Source organism: Elaeis guineensis, chromosome 6 (assembly GCF_000442705.2).
Source record: "Elaeis guineensis isolate ETL-2024a chromosome 6, EG11, whole genome shotgun sequence".
Lineage (NCBI taxonomy): Eukaryota > Viridiplantae > Streptophyta > Magnoliopsida > Arecales > Arecaceae > Elaeis > Elaeis guineensis.
The window spans coordinates 16,572,002-16,579,501 of NC_025998.2; the positions used below are offsets into that span (position 1 = coordinate 16,572,002).

General features: G+C 34.9%; 1 pseudogene; it reads right to left on the reverse strand.

The window, feature by feature from the left end:
- Window positions 1–240: 240 nt before the first annotated feature.
- On the reverse strand, window positions 241–3,054 carry LOC140858488 (uncharacterized; annotated as a pseudogene).
- Window positions 3,055–7,500: the final 4,446 nt, after the last annotated feature.

The window sequence follows — 7,500 nt, forward strand, 5'->3', positions numbered from 1 at the left end:
CCTGCTCATTAAGACAAATTATTTGTTCTTCCGTAACTTTTGTTCATAAAACATGAAAATAAAGCACTGAAACATTTCTAAAAAGGAACCAGTGAAAGGAGAACAAGAACTCTACCAAGAGTGGATTTTTTCCCATGGTTATGTTATAAAATTTTTGAATAGTATAAGTAGATTATCTTGTTTGGACTGTGTAATAACCTACTAAACATGTCTGGTTAAGAACTAAAGTTCAACCAAAGACCATAGAAATCTGAATCATGCAGCACAGTATAAAAAGAAACAAATAACGCTACATATGCAAGAATAGATAATAGAATCCGTACTGTTCAGTTCGCGCTTTCTTGCGTTGACGTCCCCCCTTATGTTTCTTCTTCGAGCGCTTTCTCCAGCTATTAGGAACTTCATGTTGAGCATCACTGGATTGCATAGATGGCCCAGCGAGATCATCTACTTGGTTTTGTTGTGCATGATAAGACTCATTAGGTGACTCAAGCACCCTACTTGGTGATTCTGAAGGCAGGTGGTCTTGTGCAAGATTTGTCAGTGATGTGCCATTTCCAAGTGGTCCAAAACTTTGTTCACATGGGTATTCTTCTCCAGGTTTGTTAGCTTCAGGAAGAAATGGATGTGCCTCTGCAGCAGCAGGAAGTTGCCCTGACAGCAATTGCTCATGATTTGCAACACCCACTAAGTCATCATTTGCTGGGGCAGGCTGAATTTCTTTTTCTTGTGCAAGACTTGGCAGTGATGTGCCATTTCCAATTGGTCCAGAACTTTGTTCACATGGATATTCTTCTTTATGTTTCTTAGCTTCAGGAAGAAATGGACGTGCCTCTACAGCAACAGGAAGTTGCCCCAAGAGCAATTGCTCATGATTCGCAACAGCAACCAAGTCATCATTTTCTGGGGCAGGTTGAATTTCTTTTCCTTGCACAGTACTAATACTAGAGTCATTCCTTGCTGGCTTTCCAAAGGCTGCATTTCCCTGCTGCGATAAACCTGACTCACCGTTTTGTTGCATTGCAGCAAACAACTTACCCTTGGATTTTATAATTTGAGACATGAGAATCCTTGTATTAGAGTGAGCTGCAAAATCATTATGTAGGATTAAAAAGCTTCTTCTACAAGTAACACTATGACTTCTTAACAAATGCTCTAAATTAACCAGGCCTAAAGCAAGTAAGCACAATAAAGAAAACCTAAAATGGACTCAATAACAGCTCGTGCAGCCATCTGCTCGGCTCCTTCTTGTTTCTTCCTGCAGCACCCGTATAAGTTTTTCCATCAAAACCAAAGACGATATAAAAGAAGGAAGCAGCCCCCTTCTGATTGAATGTTGTATAAATTGGCTTCTCTATATTGATCTTGGCTGCATATCATGAAGAATAGACTTGCAGAATGTAGTATCCTGAAAAATGGTAGATGAAGTCAGATATTTTTATATACATCAACTTTCAAACAGTAAACTTTATGCTATAAAAAACTCAGAAACTAAAACATGATTTCATGACTAATAGATAAGGAAAGTCATTATCGGTACCATCATCATCAACTATTCTTTAAAAATGTGGTTATTATTCTCGTGCACGAAATAGTCAGTAATATAGTCAGTTTGTAAGGAACCATAAGTCTCAATCATTAGAATATATGCATACAGCTGATTAACTGATTTTAGTTTTTGACTCAAGCATAGACAATGGTTAGGTGGTAAATTGTGATGTTTAAAAAACATTATGGGTAAAACATTTCTCATGATTAACGACAAGAATGATTACAAAGCGTATGACACCTTAGAATAGTGATGGGATAATACTAACAAAAAAATACTTGCATTATGTTATAATTGAACATTCATACAATAGATTATGAAGCTCCAAGTAAAGTTTATGCTACCCGGGGCTACTTCAAGCAGATCTGAAGCCATATCATTTAGTTTTCAGTTTGGAAACAAGTGCATAAAGTGGCTTATCTTGTCCTTTCAATGGTAAGAAATTGACCTGCATAATTACTCATTTACTCCATTTGTAACGAATACAATGCTGGAAATAAGATATCATAGGTTCATCTTACTTCCATATGTGAACTTGTGAATGCATACATGTGCATAAATTCTTACATCGTAGTTGCACGCAACAAGTCAAAGTGAAAGTCATGCGGTCTGATTACTTATGAAATATATATCAAAGTAAATGAATGGTACAGCATTATTTGCCTCATCATTCTATGAGCGATTAATCTTAAACTTTAGTTAGCACATGAGGTTGACAGGCAAGTCATATGACATCTACTGCATCATTTTTTTAATGATCGATTAATCTGAAAATATCAAACCAAGCACTATGGTTATGATTTAAATTCCATGATTTCATGCTTTCTTCTGGGTAATCTTCAATTTATCTAGATATATTATATGTACAATATATATATATATGTGTGTGTGTGTGTGTGTACCTAACCTTATTTTGCGTTATGAGCAACATCGTGAATTCATAACAAATGCAAGACTTAACAGAACAATCACTAATACAGAAGAACATGTTTCATAATTTCTATAGTTCATGATCGTAGAATTAAAGAATAAAGGTCAAATGTCTCAATATAATAGTTTAGCATTTCTACTTTTTTTTTTTTAAAGTTCTTTTGTTTTCTTTTCAAGTATCAAGACATTAAGAAACAAATAACTTAAACTGCAAGGCCACTGGTACCAATATGTGGAGTATGGACATACACAAACAACACAATACATACATTAAAATGTTGCAACAGCAAATCTAAATGAGACCACGATTAGATAGATGCAACATACTGCATGAATTAGGGAGATGCCTTCGTCCTTTATCTTCCTAGATATGCCTTCAAGAGCAAGTTTTGCCACATCTTGCTCTGCTTCTTTCGATGAGAAAATGTACAAGATGAAACGATGTTGCTCCATCTACCATAACAGTAGATCTGAATTGTGGTGCATGGTGGATACCCTTCATTAACCGTCTGATACAGTGGCAAGGGTATGGATGACCTTTGAGCATACTCTTGTAAGCGGTTTTTATGCATGAATTCTCTGCCAATACATGAAGATCAAATTAAATTACTCAAAACAATACTCATTCAATTAGTTAAGATCATTTAACTCTTCACATATAAAGAAAATCTGTAACATTCAAATGGACTCAAACAAAATGCAGCATGTATTTCATTTTCATTCACAAAGGATCAAATTCAAATTACGCCATTTTAAAACAGCAAAAGCATAAAAAAAATCCGGTCACATCAGAAAAAGAGAATCAAGAAAAACATAGGTATATTAGCCAACTCCTTCCCTACTCAAATCACATACAGTTCCATCATTTTACCTCCAACATCAACAATCTACGACCAACCCTTAGCAAAATCCACCTCAATCATATCATGCCATCTTGGATAAGTTGAGAAAACCCATTAAAAAGGACTCCCCAGCATATAAGGCTTCCGCCACTGCAGGGTCTAGGGAGGGTCACATTTACACAGCCTTGCCCCTACTTGTGGAGAGGTGATTTCCATGTTTCGAACTGTGACAACCAGGTCATGATGGAGCAAATTTACTGTTGAGCCAAGGGCAACCCTCTAATTACAATCTAAAATTTTAAATTAGATTTAAAAATATTTGCAACTTATATAGGAAATTAACCAGACAAACCAACAAAACAACATTATAATTCTTTACAAGACTTGCAAATGAGAAGGCTAAGAAAATACACCAATAATTTTTCCAGCATTGATTTTGCTAATAAAAACAGGAGCAAAAGTTACTATTCTATGGAAATGATCACAGTTTAATTCAACTCGTTAACTGACTACCCACTGGTAATCAAGTAATACAATTCTCCGAACAAAACAGGATCAAAGTAAACACAATCACCCAATATAAGTATAACGCAAGCCAGGTCATCTCCCATATATCCTTTCAGCAAAGCAAATAAAAGAGAAAAAGCCAGCCAATATAGGCTGCTAGTAGGACCCATGACCCTGAATATTAATGCCTTAACCTATCAGATGGCACCAGATTATCATTGAAGTGTGCTGAACCAATATCTTGATACTATTATTCAGCTTCTCATAATTACAGATAAGCTATTCAAATCACAGTATTGTGTAGCAGTTTGCTTTGAAACTCATCACATTCATACCTAGATCAAATCCAAAATGATACTTCATTAAAGAATAATATTAATTTAGTTCCCACATAAAGCAGATTGAGTGGAGGTTCAAGATATTAAAAATTGGGTATTGATGTTCGTCAAGTCCTTTAACAAGTTTTTCTTTAGATAACATAGATTTAACGAAGCCCAGCACAATTAACTACTCTGAAGAAAAAGATCAAAAACTTATCCATGCTAATGTTTTGTTTTGGAAACTATGTGCTTCTTAAAATAAATATTTTATTAGTGTTGCTTTATCAACAGGTTTTTAAATTAAACCATTCATAAGTATCGCATCCAATATATAGTATGGCATTTATGCTTTTTATTGAATTGACTTACCTTAGCTCATAAAAGCAGTATGAGTAGCATCTTGGAAATCTGTTCATCAAAGGATAATGTAAAATTTGTGATCATGGATGAACTATCAAAAGTTCTTCCATTGGCAGGATCTGTCCAAAAAGACTTTCACATATAATAGCAAAAGGAACAATGTTTTTTTTCTTATAAGATGATGAGATAAAGAATTTTCTCCCATCAAACAAACAGTTCTATTTGGAGTTTTCATATATCCAACAGCTAAAAAAAAGTTCTATTTCAGATGATGTACTCATTCACTTCGTCTCCAATACATGAGCTAATCTCAACTGTGCTTCCATGAACAAAACTGTGCAAGACCCTAGGCGGCAAGCCATGGCACCATGTTATTAGCCTAAGGATATGGAATATTTAAGACAGGAAAATATAATCCAACAAGTTATATATTTTTGCATTTTCAAAAAGAAGTACATCTGAAAATGAGGTATGGAAGTGATTCTGAGAACAACTTGATCAAAGTGCCAAATGCAGTTGATCAATGTCATGCATGATGGCACATTTGGTTGCAATGACATTTCCAATGAATTAACATGCACCGGAATTTGAAGTCAAAGGATATCTAAAACTATTGATTTACTTTGATTGAAGTTCAACCGATCATTTTTGATCTACTGATAGTCATCAATTTGCTCAGGTAGAATAAAAAAGAGTTTTTTTCTTTTGGACAAGCACAGAAAAGAGAAAAAAAGTTATCAATTAGATGGTTTGCTGATTTGATAAGAGTGAGAGAAGTCCCGCTAGTAAATAGTTTATGATAATCACACGGAACAAAGGAGTTCCCTGATAACAACTTAATTACAGTGGCAAGAAAGGAACTGAAGAAACTCAGAATAGTATTCAACATGGCATATAATACAACTACATAAAAGAATACACCACAAGAAGCTATCCACATGTAGATCCATTAAAGGACAACTGTGTCCACATCTTTATATGCACAAACGCACGAAATGGATAACATGCAATGAACATAGAATGAAATATCCAACTCAAAGATATAATATACATTAGTTTACATTTGCAGTAGCAGATATAGAAGGAGAAACAAAAAAGGAAGAAAAGGTGATGAGAAAGACAAATTTTTAAAAGAAAAGGAGATAAGAATTAACGCATAAAAGTAGCTAGACAATCAAGATTCCATTAAGACAATGTCCACACTTGACAATAATCTTGTGAAAAGATCACAGAGATCTACTCGGACTAGAAAGGCACACATTGCCTATATCTCAAGAACCCTTATCCAATGATCATTTACTAAAGATAAAACAAACAAGAAGCAAAATGTCAAATAATTCAGGTCATGATCACACAATTACAAACACATCGAAGAAAAGAGAAAAAGAAAAAGGCACTTAGCTCACATCACCAAATCACACAGCATAAAACTCTAATAAACAACAGTAGGCATTTCTGCTGTAACTTCTCATCAACAAAACTTGATTAAAATCACACACACTCTCCACTTCATTCCGGTGGTGTGCATTCCTGTGTTCCTCCATCCAATCGTCTGTTTGATCTCCTCTTCTCTGCTCAGTTTCTTTGTATCCAGAACTCGCTTGTATTCTTTCTGCTTTTGTAGAAACATATATCTTTATGGGCTTTAATGGATTTAAAATGGCTGGTTTCTTTAAAAATCTCAGATACATTTGCGAATTCCTTATGATTTTAGTCTAGTTTGCTTAATGAGAAGCGGAGACACTGGCATATGCTTTCAAAAGAGCAATATAATTGAAGATTAGGAGATATGTTTGGCTAACACATAACTGACAGATGTGTATACACAAATTCAAAGTTAGTAATCCCATTCTGTTCTATCTTTGCGCTTCACCTCTCAGCTTTCTTTTTCTTCACTTTTTTTCTCTTTTTTAACACCAGTTTTCAAAAATGTGTCAAAACAGCCTTCAGCTCATATCAGTAGAGTTAGAATACAGAGAAATTCCATATACGTGCAAAGTTTATTAAACTCCTGAACTCATTCTTCCTTTCAACAATTCCTTTGAATGACCGTAAGGTACATCCTCTTCTAAGATTTTACATACAGGAGATACTACAAGCATGCCCTACCTAGTGACAAATAATTTTAGAAAATGGCATTTCCGCATTCTCTCAATCAACCTCTCTACTGAGCTACTAAAAAAAACATCAACCTTTCTAATATTCAGACAGGGCTGTGCTGGAGTTTATCCAGAACTTTAACAACTACCATGTATCTCCTTCTGCTTCCAATAGATTTCCACAAAAACCCTGATAACAAGCAGACAATTAAGATAAAAAGCTTGTCTAGAATACTGTAGATTACATAATATGAGAAACTTTCAATGCTCCCTCGCATTATTATGATTAATATTCATGGTAGTAAATTTTCTTGGGATAGCTTAATCCATTGTGATCTTGCCAGCAAGAAGAAAGGACTCGGACAAGGTAAATGTTGAGACGAGCCATTTCCCTTTATAAAAACATCATTCGTGGCAACAGTTCTAGGGTATGAATCACAGACACTAGATTGCATATATTAACTCGGAATCGATCATTATCATCTTCACAGGCACCTGATGAGATAAAATAATTTCTAATGAGGAAAAAAAAAAAAAGAAAGAAAAGAAAATGAAGGTATGCATCTGACTCTCTACAATTTAAAGAAACAAACAAAAACGAACATGTTTGAAGCATCTCAGAAAAGACACACAACATTGCTTCATGAAAGCAACTCGGAATCAAGAAGCTCGATAAGAAAACACACACACAAACAAAAAAACAATAAGTCGGAATAGCTTCCTCAATCCTAGAGGGTTTCTCAATGGAGACACCAAAGAAATCCAAATTCATAGAGGAAATCTGCAACGCAGTACACTACGTTCTTCTGTTAAACAACGAAAAAAGGATTTGAGGGAGAATTGAAGTGGATAACGTTAGGGCATAGCAAAGCGCACCTCTGGAAACTCCCCTA